This window comes from Manis javanica, chromosome Y (genome assembly GCF_040802235.1).
Source record: "Manis javanica isolate MJ-LG chromosome Y, MJ_LKY, whole genome shotgun sequence".
Taxonomy (NCBI): domain Eukaryota; kingdom Metazoa; phylum Chordata; class Mammalia; order Pholidota; family Manidae; genus Manis; species Manis javanica.
In genome coordinates this window covers 5,944,262-5,966,985 of record NC_133175.1, presented here as the reverse complement: position 1 = coordinate 5,966,985, position 22,724 = coordinate 5,944,262, and the positions used below count along the sequence as shown (strand labels likewise).

Below are 22,724 nucleotides of genomic sequence, written 5' to 3'. Positions count from 1 at the left end.
ATCTTTATTATGTCCCTCCTTCTGCTGATTTTAGGCCTCATTTGTTCTTTTTCCAGTTCCAATAATTGTGATGTTAGACTGTTCATTTGGGATTGTTCTCCCTTCTTCAAGTGTGCCTGGATTGCTATATACTTTCCTCTTAAGACTACTTTCGCTGTGTCCCACAGAAATTGGGGCTTTGTGTTGTTGTTATTTGTTTCTATATATTCCTTGATCTCTATTTTGATTTGCTCATTGATCCATTGATTATTTAGTAGCATGTTATTAAGCCTCCATGTGTTTGTGAGCCTTTTTGTTTTCTTTGTAGAATTTATTTCTACTTTTATACCTTTGTGGTCTGAAAAATTGGTTGGTAGAATTTCAATATTTTGGAATTTACTGAAGCTCTTTTTGTGAACTAGTATGTGGTCTACTCTGGAGAATGTTTCATGTGCACTTGAGAAGAATGTATATCCTGTTGCTTTTGGGTGTAGAGTTCTATAGATGTCTATTAGGTCCATCTGTTCTAGGGTGTTGTTCAGTGCCTGTGTGTCCTTACTTATATTCTACCCAGTGGATCTATCCTTTGGTGTGAGTGGTGTGTTGAAGTCTCCTAAAATGAATGCATTGCAGTCTATTTCCCTCTTTAGTTCTGTTAGTATTTGCTTCACATATGCTGGTGCTCCTGTATTGGGTGCTTACATATTTAGAATGGTTATATCCTCTTGTTTGACTGAGTCCTTTATCATTATGTAGTGTCCTTCTTTATCTCTTGTTACTTCTTTGTTTTGAAGTCTATTTTGTCTGATATTAGTACAACAACCCCTGCTTTCTTCTCACTGTTGTTTGCCTGAAATGTGTTTTTCCATCACTTGACTTTTAGTCTATACTTGTCTTTGGGTTTAAGTTGAGTTTCTTGTAAGCAGCATATAGATGGGTCTTGCTTTTTTATCCATTCTATTACTCTGTGTCTTTTGATTGGTCCATTAAGTCCATTTACATTTAGGGTGACTATTGAGAGATATGTACTTATTGCCATTGCAGGCTTTAGATTGGTGGTTACCAAAGGTTCAAGGTTAGCTTCTTTAGTATCTTACTGCCTAACTTAGCTCATTTATTGAGCTGTTATATACACTGTCTGGAGATTCTTTTCTTCTCTCCCTTCTTATTCCTCCTCCTCCATTCTTCATATGTTGTGTGTTTTGTTCTGTGCTCTTTTTAGGAGTGCTCCCATCTAGAGCAGTCCCTGTAGGATGCCCTGTAGAGGTGCTTTGTGGGAAGCATATTCCCTCATCGTTTGCATGTCTGGGAATTGCTTAATCCCGCCATCATATTTAAATGATAGTCGTGCTGGATACAGTATCCTTGGTTCAAGGCCCTTCTGTTTCATTGCATTAAATACATCATGCCATTCTCTTCTGGCCTGTAGGGTTTCTGTCGAGAAGTGTGATGTTAGCCTGATGGGTTTTCCTTTATAGGTGACCTTTTTCTCTCTAGCTGCCTTTAAAACTGTTTCCTTGTCCTTGATCCTCGCCATTTTAATTAATATGTGTCTTGGTGTTGTCCTCCTTGGATCCTTTCTGTTGGGGGTTCTGTGTAATTCCCTCGTCTGTTCGATTATTTCCTCCCCCAGTTTGGGGAAGTTTTCAGCAATTATTTGTTCAGAGACTTTCTATCCCTTTTCCTCTTTCTTCTTCTTCTGGTACCCCTATAGTACGAATATTATTCCTTTTGGATTGTTCGCATAGTTCTCAGGCACCCGCCCTCAGGTCCCGCCAGAAAAACGTGGGATATTCTTTGTCCCCTGGCCCCTGTCCCAGGCACCCACTCACCAGTCCTGCCACCCTGTCTCCCTAGCACCGGAGTCCCTGTCCCTTTAAGGCTTCCAAAAAGCACTCACCAAAAAGAGAAAAAAAAAGGGGGGAAATGCGTGATTTTCACCATCCTCAGGTGCCAGTCGCAGGCACCTGCTCACTGGTCCAGCTGCCCTGCCTCCCTAGCACCGGGTTCCCTGTCCTTCAAGGCTTCCAAAAAGCACCTGCCCACAGGTCCCGCAGGGAAAAATGCGTGATATTCTTTGTCTTCAGTGTCCGGTCCCAGGCACCTCCTCAGTGGTCCTGCTGCTCTGCCTCCCTAGCACTGGGGTCCCTGTCACTTTAAGGCTTCCAAAACGCACTCGCCAAGAAAAGAAAAAAAGCGGGAAAAACGCATGATTTCCTTCGTCCTCAGGCTCTGGTCTCAGGCTCCCGCCCACCAGTCCCGTAGGGAAAAACATGCAATATTCTTTGTCCTCAGGCGCTGGCCCCAGGCACCCACTCACCGGTCTTGCTGCTCTGCCTCCCTAGCACTGGGGTCCCTGTCCCTTGAAGGCTTCAAAAAGCACTTGCCAAAAAGAGAATAAAAAGGGGGGGAAACTTGTGATTTCCTCCGTCCTCAGGCACCAGTCTCAGGAACCCGCGCACCAGTCCCATACGGAAAAACGTGTGATAGTCTTTGTCCTCAGGCGCTGGTCCCAGGCACCCACTCACTGGTCCCGCCGCCCTGCCTCCCTAGCACTGGGGTCCCTGTCCCTTCAAGGCTTCCAAAAAGCGCCCGCCCACAGGTCCCGCAGTGAAAAACGCGTGACATTCTCTGTCCTCAGGCTCCGGTCCCAGGCACCTGCTCACCGGTCCTACTGCTCTGAATCCCTAGCACCGGGGTCCCTGTAACTTTAAGGCTTCCAAAAAGCACTTGCCAAAAAGAGAAAAAAAAAGGGGGGGAAACGCAGGATTTCCTTCGTCCTCAGGTGCTGGTCTCAGGCACCCGCTCACCGGTCCTGCTGCTCTGTCTCCCTAGCACCGGGGTCCCTGTCCCTTTAAGGCTTCAAAAAGCACTCGCCAAACAGAGAAAAAAAAGGGGGGAAACTCGTGATTTCCTCCGTCCTCAGGCGCCGGTCTCAGACACCCACCCACCGGTCCCATAGGGAAAAACGCATGACATTCTTTGTCCTCAAGCGCCAGTCCCAGGCACCCGCTCACCGGTCCCGCCGCCCTGCCTCCCTAGCACCGGGGTCCCTGTCCCTTTAAGGCTTCCAAAAAGCAATCGCCAAAAAAAAAAAAAAAAAAAACCGCTCCGGTTTCTTTCCACCCGCCAGGAGCTGGGGAGAGGGGTGCTTGGGTCCCGCCGGGCCGAGGCTTGTATCTTACCCCCTTTGCAACACGCTGGGTTCTTGCAGGTGTGGATGTGCTCTGGATGTTGTCCTGTGTCCTCTGGTCTCTATTTTAGGAAGAGTTTTCTCTGTTATATCTTCATAGCTCTATGTGTTTTTGGGAGGAGATTTCCACTGCTCTACTCACGCCGTCATCCTGGCCCCGCCCCGACTGGTTTTTTTTGTGATTATTTTATTAAGGTATTACTGATAGACACTCTTACTTAGGTTTCACATTCACCTGAAAAACAATGTGATTACTACACTTACGAATATTATCAAGTCCCCACCTATACCCCAGTGCAGTCACTGTCCATCAGCGCAGAAGACGCCACAGATCCACTGTGTGCCTTCTCTGTCCTACACTGTTCTCCCGGTGATCCCGCACACCATGCGTACTATGGGTGTTTTAATATTTTGGCGTAATAAAAACTTCCCAAAGGCAGGTGAAGGCTAGTAAACATTTTGTGTAAATTCTGACTACTGGAACTGAAAAGGAAAAGAACGATAGCTCAGCAAAGAAGGAAACGTAGGAAAACACGGAGGAGAGGATTTAAAGGGAATTTGGCACTACGTTTAAGCTCTCGCGATACTTCGAGGAATGACGGGTTATTCTCAGCTCCCAAGAATTCCAAGACGGTGGAGAAGGACGGAAGTAATAAAGTTCTCGCGAGTTCTGAGAGTTTCGGGGAACGCGATTAACCGGAAGATCCCGCGAGGTTATAAGCAGATCTAACGAGATTTAGTCATCTATATGTAAAGGGGGTGGTGCCCAGAGAACATAAGAGGAATACACAGAACGGACAACGCTGGATAGAAGATGGAAAGTTCCGATTTCTCGGTTCCCTTCTGGCATGAGTGAGCTTGAGCTGGACCAGCAGGTAAGCCAAAATGTGCCTTCTGGGCTGTGCGTGCTCCACCTTCCCTGCTTAAGGTAGCCTATGGCTAATGGAAACTAGACGCCTTAAAGTTTCCTTCCCCTGGGTCTCTGTGCCTTACGGTGAGTGGGCGTCTAGGCCGACGAAAAAACCCTATTAAGCTTGTGCAGAGGCGGCAGTATTGCCGAGTTTCACTGTTGCTTGGGACAGGCTCCCCTCAGGTATCTTACCCGGCTGCCCACAGTGGCGGCTTCTGCGATAATTAGTAAATGGATGGAAGTACGCGAAGGGGTACGAGGGGCCTGGTTGTCATTGGTCGGCCTTGATTAAAGCTTGGCAGTGTCGTTGGTGTGCGGATGAGAGTAGTTTGCGGCCGCGGAATGTAAGAGCGTCGGGAAGAGGTGGGGCCGTCTCTTAGTGGTAATTGCGGTGGCCCCTTTGTTTAGGCTGTTTGGCTGTGCCTCGCTGTGGTCGGATAACCAGGCTGAGGCCCACCCGATCTGGGTCAGTGGGAGTGGGTCTGATGAATGACTGACTACAAAATATACTATGAAACAGTTATTTAGTTTTGTCTCGCGGGCCTTCTGCCTCCTTGTAATAAGCCAGGTGCTGCCATTGACGAGGCTGCGTTTCAGTAGTGGAAAGTTTTGTGATGCAGGAGAGCCGGAACAGTCACTAGACGAGGGACAAACGGCCTCCGTGTGCCTCCCTTAACCGGTGACTGGAGATAAGGGAAGCTGGACGCAGGCTGGAAGACTCTCTGGAGGTTAGGGATCTAGTACTGCCCTACTCCCTCTCCTAAATCAGGAAAGTCACGGTATGAGTGTTTAGCCATGGGCAGTGCGTATTTGAGGAGTGGTACACTGTGGTGTTCGTCTTCTTCTGTTAATCTTTGAACTTTGGGGTTAACGAGACGAAAAATACTCGGACAGTGGATCAGCTGAGTAGATAAGGTGTTTGGTACTGACTTTATTGTGCCTAAGGAGAGAAACTTTGGAACAGTCAAAGCTAAGGATTTCCCTAATTAAGTAGAATACATTTTTCACCGAAATACTGGGAAAGGGGGAAAGGATACGTAGTCTGAGTAGCCAGGAGAGCTCTATTTCATTTTTCTGTATTTTCTCCAGAGAAACAATAAATGAGTCGTTTTGCACTTTCAAGGCACACTTATGTCTTCCACGTTTAGTAGAAGGAATTTATAGAGCATAAGTTTTTGCACAAACTGACAAACTCCTACTAAATTGTGAAAGAATCTTAATGACACTAATTGTTCCTGAACCTTAGTTACATGTATATTTAAGGGATTTGATAGATTTCACCGCTTGCTTTTATGAGGATGTTTTCCTGCTAATGATGCGTTATGTTAAAAGCCGGCAATTTTATGAGATTTGATGTGTTTAAAAGAGCACAGATGTTGAACATAAATGTAGAGCAAAGGCATTCACACTTGCAAAATTTTCTGTGTAAACGGAATCTGTTTAACTCTTGAAAACCTACTACCCGTGGCTCATTAGAATTAAGTAGTAAACAAATTTGTCCAGGAAAAGTGATAATTCATATTTAATGCCTTAATGTTGACCCTTGTGTAATTTGGTAATGCTATCTTTAACTTTTACTCCAGTGTTTATAACCCTTATTATCTTTGTAACATTTGGTGACATTGCTCTTTGCTCTTCGTGGGTTGTTGTTGTTGTTGTTGTTTGGTGTATATAACTGTTCTGCTTCTAAATAGAACTTAATCAAGATTCTTTGGTTAGTTACACTGCAACAAAGTGGAATAACCATTTTCTATTTTGTTGAAATATCACCACTGTGTTGGCAGGTAGGAATTGAGATTGAACACAGACTTTTACAAGAATGAAATGTCAGTTGTGCCACACTATAATCCCTTAAATGCGAGAAATAACTGCTTTTCAGTTGAATGATCAAGTGTTAGTACAGTGCCACAATACTTAACTGCCAGTTGGTGATGAGGGGTGGGATTCTGCTTAGGGATTAACTGCATTGAATAGTTGATCAGTCTTGAGATAAGGCGATTTAAGGAGATTGCAAATTGTGCTAAAAGTTTTTCAGGTAGATGCTTTTAGGCTTAAAAGAATACCAAGCAGAAAACCAGTGACGTTGAGAAATTATTAACAATTTAGTTTGATAATTAAAGAACTTTTAGTAAGGAAAACTTTTGCAGGGAAAATTGCTTTGAATGAAGGTGTTTGAACTATCTGTAGTGGGATGCTGGCATCCTGCCTTTTGCATTTGTCCTTTGTAGGGTTTATAAGTAATGTTTAGTATCTTTGGTGACAGTAACTACATTTTTCATGGTGAGCAGTTCATAATGGGTATAAGTATTGAATCACTATGTTGTACAGTTGAAATCAGTAGTATAGTGTGTATCAACTATACTTAAGAAAGTGTAGTTTAAAAAAGGCATTCTTAACAGCTGCAGACAGGGCAGCTAGCCTGTATATAGGGTTAAACGGAATGTTAAGTGTTGAGTTTTGTATTTTGTTTGTAATGCTATCTATACTTGATTTTTACCTTAGTAGTGTAGTAATGCGTGTGTCAGCATGTGAGCCGTTAATATCTTATCTTTCAGTTTGCTGGTCTAGACCTGAAATCCTCTGATAAAGTGAAGGAGGAAGTACAACAAGTAATTTTTTTTCTCTCTAAAATCTTCATTAGCTTAATGTTCAGATGTCATTGTATTTGCTAATTTTAAATTTAAGCTTTTTTCCCTTCTGTTTTCCACATGAATTACATTGACAAGTCTGGACAGTAAGAGACTTGTGGTTCGTTTTGAGTGGTAACTTGGTTTAGAAGAAAATTAATGTAGTAACATTACATTTTTGTTGTTTCCTGGGCAAGCATGAAGGAGGTGGGAAACATGTTCTATCTGTGAAATTACCTGAAGTGATACCATATTGTTCAGAACATGTATTTGTTTATGTGTTAAAATTATTGCCATTTATTTCCCATGAAGAATCTGAGAAAAATAGAACTAGGCTGTATGGGTTGTTAGGTGATAGTGAGAATTTAAAAGGTCAGCTGTATGGTGGGGACTTGGTACTGTGAATCTAGTAACCATAGTGTTGCTCATGTAACTGTATGACGCCAAAATAAAATAAATAAAATGTCAGCTGTATTAAATTCTTTAAAATCTTCCTAGATCTTTATGTTAGCTCTTGAAAAATTTTGTTCTTTGGGGGAGCAGAGTTGGTTTGATTTCCTGTTTTGAGGACTTCATAGACATTACTGTTTGGGTAGGGAGAGGAATTGGTGGTGGTTTATCATTTGGCAGCTGATCTCACCTTGGGCTCAGGCTTGCAGACAAGGAGTGGATACCCTTTGAAAAACTTCCTCAAGTATATGGTTAGTTCATGTAAGGTTATTTGCCATTATATGAATAATTTAATTCTAATGGTTTGGGATACTTAATTCAGTCTGAAAGTTAGACATTAAAATTTGAGTTTTAAGGTATAAAACTGACTTTCTTCTTCTATTATGTAGAGTAAGTGTTTTTATTCCTTGGTGATAGACCAGGCTGTTCACTTACAAAAAATCAAGGTAACACACAGTATTCTTACTGTCATTTTCCTTTCCCTGCTCTTTAATTAACTTGGACTTCATTTACCAGAATAGAAACAGAGCCTTATTTTTGGGTAATTGGAGTTGATTTAGTACATTTTTTCCTCTCAGATCTGTGTGTTTTTGTTTGTTTGTTTGGTATCATTAATCTACAATTACACGAGGAAGATTATGAATACTAGACTCACCCAATCACTAAGTTCCCCCACATACAACATTACAATCACTGTCCCTCAGCATAGTGGGATGTTGTAATTTTTATTTTTTATTTTTATTTTGTTATCGTGAATGTACAGTTACATGAAGAGCATTATGTTTACTAGGCTCTCCCCTACCCCAAGTATGTCCCACAAACACCATTACAGTTTCTGTCCATCAGCATAGTAAGATTTTGTAGAATCACTTTTTTTCTTCTTTGTGTTGTACAGCCCTCCCTTTTCCCCACCTAGCACATTATACATGCTCATCATAATGCCCCCTTTCTTCTTCCCCGCCCTTATCCCTCCCTACCCTCCTATTCTACCCAGTCTCTTTCCCTTTGGTAACTGTTAGACCATTCCTGGGTTCTGTGGTTCAGCTGTTGTTTTGCTCCTTCAGTTTTTTCTTTGTTCTTATACTCCACATATGAGTGAAATCATTTGGTATTTGTCTTTCTCTTCCTGGCTTATTTCACTGAGCATAATGCCCTCCAGCTCCATCCATGTTGTTGCAAATTTTAGGATTTGTTTTCTTCTTGTGGCTGAATAATACTCCATTGGTTGCTTCCATTTCTTGGCTATTGTAAATAGTGCTATGATAAACATAGGGGTGCATCTACCTTTTTCAAACTGGAGTGCTACATTCTTAGGGTAAATTCCTAGGGGTGGAATTCCTGGGTCAAATGGTATGTCTATTTTGAGCATTTTGAGGAACCTTCATAGTGCTTTCCACAATGATTGCACTAATTTACATTTCCACCAGCAGTGTAGGAGGCTACCCCTTTCTCCACAGCCTCACCAACTTTTGTTGTTGTTTGCATTTTGGATGGTAGCCATCCTTACTGGTGTGAGGTGATACCTCATTGTGGTTTTAATTAGCATTTCTCTGATAATTATCAATGTGGAGCATCTTTTCGTGTGTCTGTTGGCTATCTATATTTCTTTTTTGGAGAAGTGTCTGGTCAGTTCCTCTGCCCTTTTTTTAATTGGATTATTTATTTTTTATTTGTTTAGTTGGGTGAGCCCATCACATAATTTGGATGTCAAGCCTTTATTGGATCTGTCATTTACAAATATATTCTCCCATACTATAGGGTACCTTTTTGTTCTATTCATGGTGTCTTTTGCTATACAGAAGCTTTTCAGCTTAATATATTACCACTTGTTAATTTTTGCTTTTGTTTTCTTTGCCCAGGGAGATATGTTCAAGAAGAGGTCAGTCATGTTTATGTCTAAAAGACTTTTGCCTGTGGTTTCTTCTAGCAGTTTTATGTTTTCATGACTTACATTAAGGTCTTTGATCCATTTTGAATTTACTTTTGTGCATGGGGTAGATAGTGACCCACTTTCATTCTCTTCCATGTAGCTGTCCAGTTTTTCCAGTACCATCTGTTGAAGAGGCTGTCATTTCCCCATTGTATGCCCATGGCTCCTTTATCGAATGTTAATTGACCATATATGTCTGGGTTAATGTCTGGATTTCTAGTCTGTTTCATTGGTCTGTGGCTCTGTTCTTGTGCCAGTACCAGATTGTCTTTATTACTATGGCTTTGTAGTAGAGCTTGATATTGGGGAGTGGGATTCCCCCTACTTTGTAGTTCTTTCTCAGGATTGCATTGGTTAGTTGGGGTCTTTGGTGTTTCCATATGAATTTTTGAACCAATTTAATTGGTTCATTGAAAAATGCTGTTGGTAATTTGATGGGGATTGCATCGAATATATTGCTTTGGGCAGGATGGCCATTTTGACAATATTAATTCTTCCTAGCCAGGAGCATGTGATGAGTTTCCATTTGTTAGTGTCCTCTTTAATTTCTCTTAAGAGTGTCTTATAGTTTCTAAGGTATAAGTCTTTCACTTCTTTGGTTAGCTTTATTTCTTAGTATTTTATTCTTTTTGATGCAATTGTGAATGGAATTGTTTTCCTGATTTCTCTTTGTATTGGTTCATTGTTAGTGTATAGGAAAGCCACATATTTCTGTGTATTAATTTTTTATCCTGCAACTTTGCTGTATTCTGATATCAGTTCTAGTAGTTTTGGAGTGGAGTCTTTTAGTTTTTTATGTACGATATCATGTCTTCTGCAAATAATGTCAGTCTGATGTCTTCTTTACCAATTTATATGCCTTGTATTTCTTTGTTTTGTCTAATTGCCTGGCTAGGATCTCCAGTACTATGTTGAAAAACAGTGGGGAGAGTGGGCATCCCTGTCTTTTTTCTGATCTCACTGGAAAAGCTTTAAGCTTCTCACTGTTTAGTATGATGATGGCTGTGGGTTTATGATATATGGCCTTTATTGTGTTGATGTACTTTCCCTCTATACCCATTTTGCTGAGAGTTTTTATTATGAATGGATGTTGAATTTAATTGAATGCTTTTTCAGCATCTATGGAGATGATCATGTGGTTTTTGTCTTTCTTTTTGTTGATGTGGAGGATGATGTTGCTGGATTTTCAAAAGTTGTATGAGCCTTGCATCTCCGGGATGATTCCCACTTGGTCGTGGTGTATGATCCTCTTGATATATTTTTGAATTCGGTTTGCTAATATTTTATTGAGTATTTTTGCATTGATGTTCATCAGGGATATTGGTCTGTAATTTTCTTTTTTGGAGGGTCTTTGCCTGGTTTTGGTAACAGGGTGATGTTGGCTTCATAGAATGAGTTTGGGAGTATTCCCTCCTCCTTTTTTGGAAAACTTTAAGAGGAATGGTTATTATATCTTCTCTGTATGTCTGATAATATTCTGAGGTAAATTCACCTGGCCCGGGTTTTTTTTTCTTGGGTAGTTTTTTATTACAGACTCAATTTCTTTGCTGTTAATTGATTTGTTTATATTTTGTGTTTCTTCCTTGGTCAGTCTTGGAAGGTTGTATTTTTCTAGGAAGTTGGCCATTTCTTCTAGGTTTTTCACTTTGTTAGTATATAGGTTTTCATAGTAGTCTCTAATAATTCTTTGTATTTCTGTTGGGTCCGTCATGATGTTTCCTTTGTTGTTTCTGATTCTGTTGATGTGTGTTGTTTCTCCTTTTCTCTTAAGTCTGGCCAGAGGCTTATCTATTTTGTTCATTTTCATCATAACCTCTTGGTTTCATTGATTTTTTTTCTATTGTTTTATTCTCCTGAATTTTGTTTATTTCTTCTCTGATTTTTATTATGTGACTCCTTCTGCTTACTGTAGGTCTCATTTGTTCTTGTTTTTCCAATTTTATTAATTTTGATGTTAGACTATTCATTTGGGATTGTTCTTCATTCTTTAACTATGCTTGGATTGCTATGTACTTTCCTTTTAAGACTGCTTTAGCTGTGTCCCACAGAAGTAGGGGCTTCGTGTTGTTGTTGTCATTTATTTACATATATTTCTGGATCTCCATTTTAATCTGGTCGTTGATCCATTGACTATTTACAAGTGTGTTGTTAAGCCTCCATGTGTTTGTGAGCCTTTTTGCCTACTTTGTACGATTTCTAGTTTTATACCTTTGTGGTCTGAAAATTTGGTTGCAGATTCTCGATCTTTTGGAGTTTACTGAGGCTGTTTTTGTGTCCTAGTATGTGGTCTATTCTTGAGAATGTGCCATGTGCACTTGAGAAGAATGTGTATCCTGTTGCTTTTGGGTGTAGAGATCTATAGATGTCTATTAGGTACATCTGTTCTATTGTGTTGTTCAGTGCCTCTGTGTCCTTATTTTCTGTGTGGTGGATCTGTCCTTTGGAGTGAATGGTGTGTTGAAGTCTCCTAAAATGAATACATTGCATTCTGTTTCCTCCTTTAGTTCTGTTAGTATTTGTTTCACATATCCTGGTGCTCCTGTGTTGGGTGCATATATATTTATAAAGTTCATATCCTCTTGTTTGACTGAGCCCTTTATCATTATGTAATGTCCTTCTTGATCCCTTGTTACTTTCTTTGGTTTGAAATTTTTTCTGTCTGATACTATTACTGCAACCCCTGCTTTTTTCTCCCTATGGTTTACATGAAATATCTTTTTCAGGTGATACATTTTTTGAGGATATATTCTCAGGCTTTTACAGTGATGGTCATACTTGCTATATGTTAGAATTCATGCAAGTTAAGTAAGAGATGACCCTTTATAATGTTTGTTAAGTAACTATTAGTAACTGAACTGAATTTGATATGGGTAATTTTTCTTAATCCATGCTCTCAAGTTTGCCTGGCTTGTCTCTCACTCACTCTTCAATTTTAGGGTAAAAATTATATTAAGCAATTATTTATTTATTAGTATTTATTCCCTACTGTGAAACAACTTTTAAAGGAGGCTTTAAAGCTTGCTTTTGTAAAAAGCTGTGTGTTGGATGCTCTAATGGGCTTTTAATTTTTGTTTTTTTCTTAGAAGGCGTTATATACCTCCTCACTTAAGGAACAGAGAAGCATCTAAAGGTAGGTGATTAACAGCAACACTGTATCCAACTTTTTGTATGTTTAGAGATGAGTTAGCTTCGGGAAAATGAGGTAACTGGGAAGTCTGTACACATTTTCTCTTGTTCAAGAAAAAGCATTTCCTAACTTTGAAAAGGTTCATCTAATTTTAAGTAAGTCAGAGTTACTTCTTTTGACCCATGTTCACTAGTATAATTTTACTGTTGAGAGTTCCCACTAGTCTGGGGTTGTATCTGTAAACAATGACAACATGATTGATTTCACTTTGAAAATGTGTGTGTCTCTATTAAAAATATATATTAAAACTGCACATGTATTAAGCGACCTTATTACAGGTTTATTGCAGAAGAGTTAATTGCAGGAGTACAAGCTTGTGCACGCCCAGTAAGTTGGATAGGTTGCCTGATCTTAGCTTTTTGCCTGAACTGCTTCATTTGAAAGGTTTTGCCTAAAATGTTATGAAAACCCTGAATATATTTTACTTTTGACTTTTTAATGTAGAGTGGTGAAAGCTGATTAAATATATTGTTAGAATGATTTGGGTGACTGAAATTTTAGAAAGAAGGGAAAGGTCAGGAAAAATATTTAAAGCTGAAAGGAAAGAATAAAGACTGGTAAATAAGTAAGGGTTGGGGGGTGTTTTAATAAGGGAGAAGATGAACTATAGCTTGAGGTCTGTAGTTTTCCTGAATTAAACTTTTAAGTGTGTGTAGGTCTACCAGAAGGTAATTCCGCTAATGTTAGGGTTTTTTTTTCAAAGTAACTGCAGAATTATGAAAAGTGTTAATGAGTTCTCCTCAGTGTATCTTGCTGGCATAGCCTCCAGAGCATATTAAGTGTTTTTAAAGGCAGTTGTCAGTACCTTCAGGAGTTTTTGGAACAGATCGTAAAAATTCAGCAATCATCCTGCTAACGTCCGTGGCTCATCCATCTGTCAAATGGAGGAGCTATAAATTTAATAAAGTGTCTGATTCTGGTTTTTATCAGCTAGTGGAGTGAGTTTACTCATAATTTTTCAGTGTCTGTAGATGTGCCTTAGAGTCTTGTTCAGTTAGGAAATTAGGCAAGGGAGATATTGGCGTTTTCTTTTTTCCTTGATATACTTACGTTCTCACCAAGCTTGATCCAACATTGTTGTACTCTAGTATTTGACAATAGTTTATGTAAGTGTACCTATGCAAATAACGTTTACACCAATTGTTACTTTGGTTTTTTAATACTGAAATGGGGAGGTGCTTACCAATACCTCATGTAAGGTAAATTCAAAAAAAGGGAGATCTTCATGAGAACGGATTGAGGAACCTTTTTGGAAGTTCAGAGGGTGTTAAAAGTTTTGACAAATGTGGTACATGTTTTCTAAATTTTGAGTTCTTACTGAAAAATCTATCTGTTGTAAATGTTTTGTGGTTTATTCCTTAAGTTGAAGATCATTTAAAATAACCCACTGGTAGTTTTTGAATACAGGTAGCTTTATTTTATATGTGGGTACCTTTGAAGACATTTAAAAAGTGCAGTGAAGTCAAACAGAAATATTAAAACTCCATTTATGCTATTTCCATTTGCTTAATTTATTTCTTGTAAGAGTCAGCTAGAACATTGCTTATGTATTGAAGATGTTCAACTGACTTCTCATATTTATATCGCTGCTGATAAAGTTCCTACGAAGTTGCCTTCTCCAAGTCTTCTAATTGACTAAGTCCTGTTTTCACAATGCCACTTATTTACTGCATAGAGCCCATAAGAAGTAGATAAAGCATAATTCAGTGCCTGGAATTTAGTGCTTCAGCCATTATGAAAGTTGTAATTTTTTGTCCTAGTATACCTGATATGTTTCTCAGTTATAATGTAGTGTATCTATATTTAGGGTTGGGCATAACTAAAATGCGTCGGTAGAGCTGCCCTAGCTACTTGCTTACTTCTGAAGGTAAAGATTTGGGAGAGGCACTTAAAATTTCTCTGAGAGAGCAGTCTCAGCTTTTAATACTGGTCTTTAATACTATGGTCTTTTCAAAATAATCTTACTGTAATAAGCCTCGGTTTTTGGAGTATAGCAAACCATGATACTTGAATGGAATATAAATTGTGTGTTTTATGGTCAATGTAAAAGTAATGTACTTTAGTTACATGTAAACTTAATTTTAAGGGCGTGTTCATTTAGTACATTGTTGTTAAGACCATGAGGTTACTTTGTTTAGTGCAGTAATTTCTAGCAGAAAACAGGATTTCAGGCAGTAAAATGACTATTTGCTGCTGAAAACCAACTACCTAAATCTTTCAGTTCTCTTTTCCAGTGTTTTACATAAATAAATCCATTGACCCTTGGTGTCCCACAAGGATGAAATTTTAAAAGAAGAGAGAAACCTCCTTATTTGGAAAGATCACAATTATGACATATTTTTTTTTCTTTTTGTGTTTGTTTGGGAGAATTAGATGATAAAGACCGATCAGGGTGGAGTTGTAAAGAAGGATGCCTACTGCAGTTTTGGGTTCGAGATACAGAGAAAACACCAGTTACTTCAGTGATCATGGAAGTAGATCAAGGGGAAGGTAAATTACTGTGTTATTTTGTTGATCTTTAGTCATCCTTAATGGACCATTCTTCTATTGCATATTTTAAGCAAATGTTGGTTTGCTATTGTTAGCTCAAAGATCTTTATTGATTTAATATGTTAATTTACTTGCAGTAGAAATATGCAATTTGATAGTGTTATTTTTATTTATTTAATCATGTATGGTTCTTTTGTTGGTTTAAACATTTTTTATGATTGAACAATTTTGATAAACTGATCTTACAAATTTAGTATTTGGTTGTTCCTGTATTATTTTTTACAAACAAGTTTAAGATTCCATCTTATCTTATCTTATCTTACATTTTTGGGTTAATCCGTTTCAAAATTCAGATGTAAAGTTTATACTAGTTAAACGTATTGTAGAACTTAATTCTTAGCATGTGAGACTTCTTCTAAGCTGCACAATTGTAGAAAAAGGAAAGAACAACACTGGTTTTCTAAAATTGGAAATATATCCACTATGTATAACCATTGGTTAAGTAGAGGACCTTATTTCACAAATTGAGATGTTAATATTGAATTTTGGCATCTGAAATGTCCTTGTGACAAAAATGTTTAACTAATATATACTCCTAGAAAGATGGTAACATGGTTTTGGCTAAATGACATATTTTGGCAAATTGCTTGTTCTGGTTAGGTTTGATGATCGTGGACGAAGTGGCTATGATGGTGTTGGCAGTCGTGTCAGCACTGGCTTTAGCATATTTGAATGCAGTGGACAAAGTCGTTGGGGTGACAGATCAGATGAAGATGATTGGTCAAAACCATTTCCACCAAGTGAACGCTTGGAGCAGTAAGTTTTTGAAAGGTGTTGATTGTTATGACAACTTACTCGCTAGTATAATATGCATTATAATAATTTGGTTTCAGGGAACTCTTTTCTGGAAGAAACACTGGGATTAACTGAGAAGTATGATGATATACCAGTAGAGGCAACTGGAAATAATTGTTCCCTATATATTGAATGCCTAAGTGGCTTTGTTTTACTTTCTTAACAATTCTTTATTAAAGTTACTACTAAAAATTTCATTGGGTTGTGAAAAAGGAGAGACTGATATTTTTTAATGTTCCCATTATCAGTAATCCTGAAATAAAAAATGGGTCTAATGAAGAACCAACACTATTTGTACATTAGTCCGCTTTCTTAAAAAATACCTTGAAGATTTTACCTTAAATGAAAGCAGATACAATGAAACCTTGTGTCATGAATATGTAGGCATTTTGTTGACCTCTTCCATTCTTGTATTATAAATCAAATTACAATGGAATGTGTATTTCTCATTTTGTGTATATTTGATCTGATAAAATTTCTTTACAGTTCAGTGATGTTGAGTTGGGAGAAATTATCATGGGGAACATTGAACTTGTTACACTCATGCAACTCCAGTGCAAAAGCATGCCATTCCCATTATTAAAGAAAAGAGAGACTTGATGGCTTGTGCCCAAACAGGTAAGCCCACTTGATGCAGTTTAGAAGTCAGTATCTTACCTAGACTAGCGCTAAAAGTAGCACATTGTGTAGGGACACCTGAGTACTGTGTTTATTAGCTTGGTTTTGAGCTAGGTAAAGGTTAGTTGGTGACGTGTCTTTTTACCTGTGTCTTTGGATCCGTTGGATGGAATCAGTGTGTCTCCTCAGGGTATCTTGGGGAGGTCTGTAACAAATTGTCAGTTTGATACTGCTGCAACAGAACAAGGGAAGATCCTGTGATCCATAACAATTAGGTTGGGGAGAGGAAGAGAGTATTTTGGGAATTGGGGAATGGAGGAGGGCGGGAATAGTAATTTATTCTTAATTTAGGATGGGTTATAGATGGCAGAACAGTATTAAAACTTCTGCTTGGATGTATTACAAATTTTGAGTCATTTGAATTTAAAGTTGATGTAAGTTCTCTCAATCACTGATATATGTATTATACTAGGTGTATAATAAGGTTTATGACAGTTAATGCACATTTCACTAACTGCTTCAGGCGTCCACTTTGTGGAGAGGTTTTAACCAACCATCTTCATCTGATTTGTCACACTGATTGTGTCCACTGTGTACAGATATGGCTAAACCAACAATATCACCATGCTTGCCCATCTTTTATACCTTATTGTGGCCTTTAGCTTAATGTCACTGCCTGCTTTCTCAATGAGTTTTCCTAAAACAAGTACAATTTTCCAATGGCAGAGACATGCTGGCCCCGAGAACCCTCTTTTGGACTCTTCAGAATGGCTGACTCCTACTTCACATTCCAACAGTGTATATACCAAAACAGTATGGAAGTGGAAGTGGATGCAGGAGAAAGCAAAATGGTTGTTTCTGTGTAAATTAAAATGCAGAGACTTGAATAGTGCATTGTGTAAAATGTTCACAGAAGTTCCTCAGCTGGCACTTTTTGCTTAGGTGTGTAAATATATCATGTTTTCCAGAAAATTAGGCATAGAGTAAAATTTTCTTACCCAAGAGGGTGTTTGGAATACTTCATAAAATGTTTTTCTTCCAGGCTCTGGAAAAACAGCAGCATTTCTCTTACCCATTTAAGTCAGATTTATGGAGATGGTCCAGGCGAGACTTTTGAGGGCTGTAAAGTATAGAAATCATTGTAAGAAGTGTTTTCATTGGAAGACTTACCAAAATATTTGTTGGGACCCTTCTTTCTAACTGATGCCAAGTGTACTTTATTTTCTTTTTTTAAATTTTGTTTTCAGTCTGATTATCCAACAGAAAGCCAGTTTTGCATGTAATTTTTACGTTACACAGGGAATTTTGATGTCAAGAATTTTTTAAAGAATAAACAAATTTTGGGTTTTAAGTTTAATTCATAAAATTTCCTTTTTAGGAAAATGGAAGGTATGGATGCCGTAAACAATACCCAGTTTCCTTAGTTTTAGCTCCTACAAGAGAACTGGCTGTACAGATCTATGAGGAAGCCAGAAAAGTAAATATGCATTTTGCTTATTGTTGCTGTTTTTAATTAGTGATACATTTCTGACTACCCAATGAATCCTTTGCTTACAGTTTTCATACCGGTCTAGAGTTCACCCTTGTGTGGTTTATGGTAGTGCTGATATTGGTCAGCAGATTCGAGATTTAGAACGTGGGTGTCACTTGTTAGTTGACACTCCAGGGCGTCTACTGGATATGATGGAAAGAGGAAAAATTGGATTAGACTTCTGCTAGTAAGTTAGTTTCTGTATCTGAGATGTAGCTTTTTTTTGGTATCATTAATCTACAATTACATGAGGAATATTATATCGACTATACTCCCCCCATCACCAAGCCTCCCCTGCAAACCTCATTACAGTCAGTGTCCATCAGCGTAGTAAGATGCTTTAGAATCACTACTCCTCTCTCTGTTGCAAAGCTCTCCTCGTGCCACCACCCCCCATATTATACATGCAAATCTTAATGCCCCTTTCCTTTTTAACCCCTTTATACCTCCCTTCCCACCCATCCACCCCAGTGCCTTTCCTATTAGTAACTGTTAGTCCATTCTTGGGTTCTTTGGGTCTGCTGCTGTTTTGTTCCTTCAGTTTCTTCTTAGCTCTTCTATTCCACATATGAGTGAGATGATTTGGTACTAGTCTTTCTCCTCCTGGCTTATTTCTCTGAGCATAATAAACTCTAGCTCCATCCATTTAGTTGGAAATGGCAGGATTTTTTTCTTTTTGAAGCTGGATAATATTCCATTGTGTATATGTATCACTGTCTTCTTTATCCATTCATATCCTGATGGACACTTAGGTTGCTTCCATTTCTTGGCTATTGTGCATAGTGCTGCGATAAACATAGGGGTGCATATGTCTTTTTCAAACTGGGCTGCTGCATTCTTAGGGTAAATTCCTCGGAGTGGATTCCTGGGTCAAACAGTATTTCTATTTTGAGTTTCTTGAGGAACCTCCATACTGCTTTCCACATGGTTGAACCTAATTTACATGCCCACCAGCTTTGTAGGAGGGTTCCCCTTTTTCCACAACCTTGCCAACATTTGTCGTTTGTTTTTTGATGCTGGTGATCCATACTGCCATGAGGTGATATCTCATTGTGGTTTTCATTTGCATTTCTCTCATGACTAGTGATGCATAGCATCTTTTCATATCTCTGTTGTCCACCTGAGTTTCTTTGGAGAACTCTCTAGTTCATCTCCTCTGACCATTTTTGGATTAGATTATTGGTTTTTGTTTGTTGAGGTGCATGAGCTCCTTATATATTTTGGATGTCAACCCTTTAATTGGTTCTCTCATTTATGAATATATTCTCGCATACTATAGGATGCCTTTTTGTTCTATTGGTGGTGTCCTTTGCTGTACAGAAGCTTTTCAGCGTGGTATAGTCCAACTTGTTCATCATTGTTTTTGTTTCCCTTGCCTGGGGAGATACGTGCATGAAGAGGTCGCTCATGTTTATGTCTAGGAGATTTTTGCATATGTTGTTTTCTAAGAGTTTTATGGTATCATGACATATTCTGGTCTTTGATAATTTCAAATTTGCTTTTGTAAATGGTGTTAGATGATGATCCAGTTCCATTCTCTTTTATGTATCTGTCCAGTTTTGCAAACAACAGCTCTTGAAGAGGCTGTCATTTCCACATTTTATGGCCATGGCTCCTTTATCGTATAGTAGTTGACCATGTATGTTTGTGTTAATATCTGGACTCTGTATTCTGTTCCACTGGTCTCTGAGTCTGTTGTGGTGACAGTACCAAATTGTCTTGATTACTGTGGCTTTGAAGTTGAGCTTGAAGTTGGGAAGCAAAATGCCCCCACTTTATTCTTCCTTTTCAGGACTGCTTTGGCTGTGTGGGGTCTTAGGTGGTTCCATGTGAATTTTAGAGTTGCTCCACTTCTTTGAAGAATCCTGTAGTATTTTGATATGGAGTGCATTAAATTTGTAGATTGTTTTACTGAGGTCGGCCATTTTGACAATATTCATTCTTCCTAGGCTAGAGCATGGGGTGAGTTTCTATTTGTTAGTGACCTCAGTTTCTCTTGAGTGTCTTCTAGTTTTCAGGATATACATCTTTCACTTCCTTGTTTAGGATTTATTCCTAGGTATTTTAATCTTTTTGATGCAATTGTGAATGGAATTTTTTTTCCTATTTCTCTGTCTCCTAGTTCATTGTAAGTGTATAGGAAAGCAGCAGATTTTCTGTGTATTAATTTTGTATCCTGCAACTTAGCTGAATTCAGATATTGGTTCTAGTAGTTTTGGGGTGGAATGTTTAAGTTTTTTATGTACAATATCATGTCATCTGCAAACAGGACAATTTGATCTGACCTCTTCTTTCCCAATCTAGATTACTTTTATTTCTTTGTTTTGTCTGATTGCTGTGGGTAGGTCCTCCAGTACATTGTCGAAAAACAATGGGGAGAGTGGGCATCCCTGTCTTATTCCCCTTCCTAGTAGAAAAGCTTTCAGATTCTCACTGTTAAGTATGATGTTGGCTGTGGGTTTGTCATATATGGCCTTTATTATGTTGAGGAACTTGCCCTCTCTAGCCATATTGTTGAGAGTTTTTATCGAGAATGGATGTTGAATTTTGTTGAACACTTTCTCAGTGTCTGTGGAGATGCTCATCTGGTTTTTGTCTTTCTGTTTGTTGATGTGGTGGATGATGTTGATGGATTTTCAAATGTTGTACCATCCTTCCGTCCCTGGGATGAATCCCACTTGGTCATGGTTTATGATCCTCTTGATGTATTTTTGAATTCCGTTTGCTCATATTTTGTTGAGTATTTCTGCATCTATGTTCATCAGGGATATTGGTCTGTAGTTTTCATTTTCTGTGTGGTGTTTGCCTGGTTTTGGTATTAGAGTGAAGCTGGCTTCATAGAATGAATTTGTAAGTTTTTCCGCCTCTTCTATTTTTTGGAAAACTTTAAGGAAAATTGATATTCTGTCTTTTCTGTATGTCTGATAAAATTCTGTCATAAATCCACCTGGTCCAGTGGTTTTGCTCTTGAGTAGTTTGTTGATTACTGAATCAACTTCATTGCTAGTAATTGGTGTCTTTGGGTTTTCTCTTTTGCTCTTGTTCAGTCTTGGAAGGTTGTATTTTTCTAGGAAGTTGTCCATTTCTTTGAGGTTTTCCAGCTTGTTAGCATATAGATTCTCATAGGTTTCTCTAATAATTCTTTGTATTTTGGTGGGGTCTGTTGTGATTTTTCCTTTCCTACATCTAATTCTGTTGATGTGTGTGGATTCTTCTTTTTTCTCTTACTAAGTCTGCCTGGGGGCTTATTTTGTTTATTTTCTGAAAGATCCACCTCTTCATTTCATTGGGTTTTTTTCCTATTGTTTTATTCTTCTCAATTTTATTTATTTCTGATTTTTATTATGTCCTTCATTCTGCTGACTTTGGACTCATTTGTTCTTCCAGTTTCAATAATTGTGACTTTAGACTATTCATTTGGGATTTTTCTTCCTACTTTAAATAGGCCAGTATTGCTGTACACTTTCCTCTTAGAACTGCCTTCACTGTGTCCCAAAAAAGTTGGGGCTTTGTGGTGGTGTTGTCATTTCTCTCCAAATATTGCCTGATCTCTTTTAATTTGGTCATTATCCATTGATTATTTTGGAGCACGTTGTAAAGCCTCATGTGTTTGTGAGCCTTTTTGCTTTCTTTGTACACTTTATTTCTAGTTTTCCACCTTTGTGGTCTGAGAAGGTAGATGATAAAATCTATATCTTTTTGAATATACTGAGGCTCTTTTTGTGGCCTCATACGTGGTCTGCTCTGGAAAATGTTCCATATGCACTTGAGAAGAATGTGTATGGGTGTAGAGGTCTGTAGAAGTCTTTTACGTCCATCTGTTCTAGTGTGTTGTTTAGTGTCTCTGTGTCCTTAGTTTCTGTCTGCTGGTGATCTGTCCTTTGGAGTAAAGGGTCTGTTGAAGTCTCCTAAAATGAGTGCATTGTATTCTCTTTCCTCCTTTAGTTCTGTTAGTATTTGTTTCCCATATGCTGGTGCGCCTGTGTTGGGTGCATGTATATTTATAATGGTTGTATCCTCTTGCTGGACTGACCCCTTTATCATTACATAATGTCCTTCCTTATTGCTTGTTACTTTCTTTGTTTTGAAGTCTATTTTGTCTGATACTAGTACTGCAACACCTGCTTTTTTCTCCAGGTTGTTTGCATGAAATGTCTTTTTCCATCTCTTGAATTTTAGTCTGTGAAGGTCTTTGGGTTTGAGGTGTGTGTTAAGCAGAATATAGATGGGTCTTGCTTTTTTATCCATTCTGTTACTCTGTGTCCTTTGATTGGTTTATTCCATCCATTTACATTTAGGGTGAATATTGAAAGATATGTATTTATTGCCATTGCAGGCTTTAGATTTGTATTTACCAAATGTTCAAGGGTAGCGTCTTTACTACCTGTCTAACAAACAGCCTTATTAAGCTATTATAGTCACAGTCTGATGATGATTTCTCTCCCATCTTATTCCTCCTCCTCCATGATTTATATGTTAGGTGTTTTTTTCTGTACTCCTTGGGTTTCCTTTAACTGCTTTTGTGTGTAGTTGATTTTATTTTTTGCATTTAGTTAGTGTTTGCTTGGTCTGCTTTCTTTGCTGTGATTTTATTTTCTCTAGTGAAATCTATTTAGCCTTAGGAGTGCTCCCATATGGAGCAGTCCCTCTAAAATACCCTGTAGAGGTGGTTTGTGGGAGGCAAATTCCCTCAACTTTTGCTTTTCTGGGAATTGTTTAATGCATCCTTCATATTTAAATGATAATTGTGCTTGATATAATATTCCTTGTTCTATGCCTTTCTGTTTCATTGCATTAAATATATCATGTTATTGTCTTCTGGCCTGTAAGGTTTCTGTTGAGAAGTCTGATGATAGCCTGATGGTTTTCCTTTGTAGGAGAACTTTTCTCTCTGGCTGCCTTTAAAACTCTGGCCTTGTCCTTGGTCAGTGCCATTTTAATCTTGCATATTGGT

At 38.4% G+C, this 22,724-nt stretch overlaps 1 long non-coding RNA gene across 2 annotated transcripts; it reads left to right on the top strand.

The window, feature by feature from the left end:
- Positions 1 to 3,891: 3,891 nt before the first annotated feature.
- On the top strand, positions 3,892 to 21,843 carry LOC140847562 (uncharacterized). Of its 2 annotated transcripts, XR_012127622.1 has the most exons (6): positions 3,892 to 4,047; positions 12,173 to 12,219; positions 14,650 to 14,766; positions 15,427 to 15,582; positions 16,108 to 16,239; positions 17,618 to 21,843. It is a non-coding gene; the product is annotated as an uncharacterized lncRNA (long non-coding RNA). The 2 variants fall into 2 exon arrangements; XR_012127621.1 differs by having other exon boundaries at positions 16,108 to 21,843.
- Positions 21,844 to 22,724: the final 881 nt, after the last annotated feature.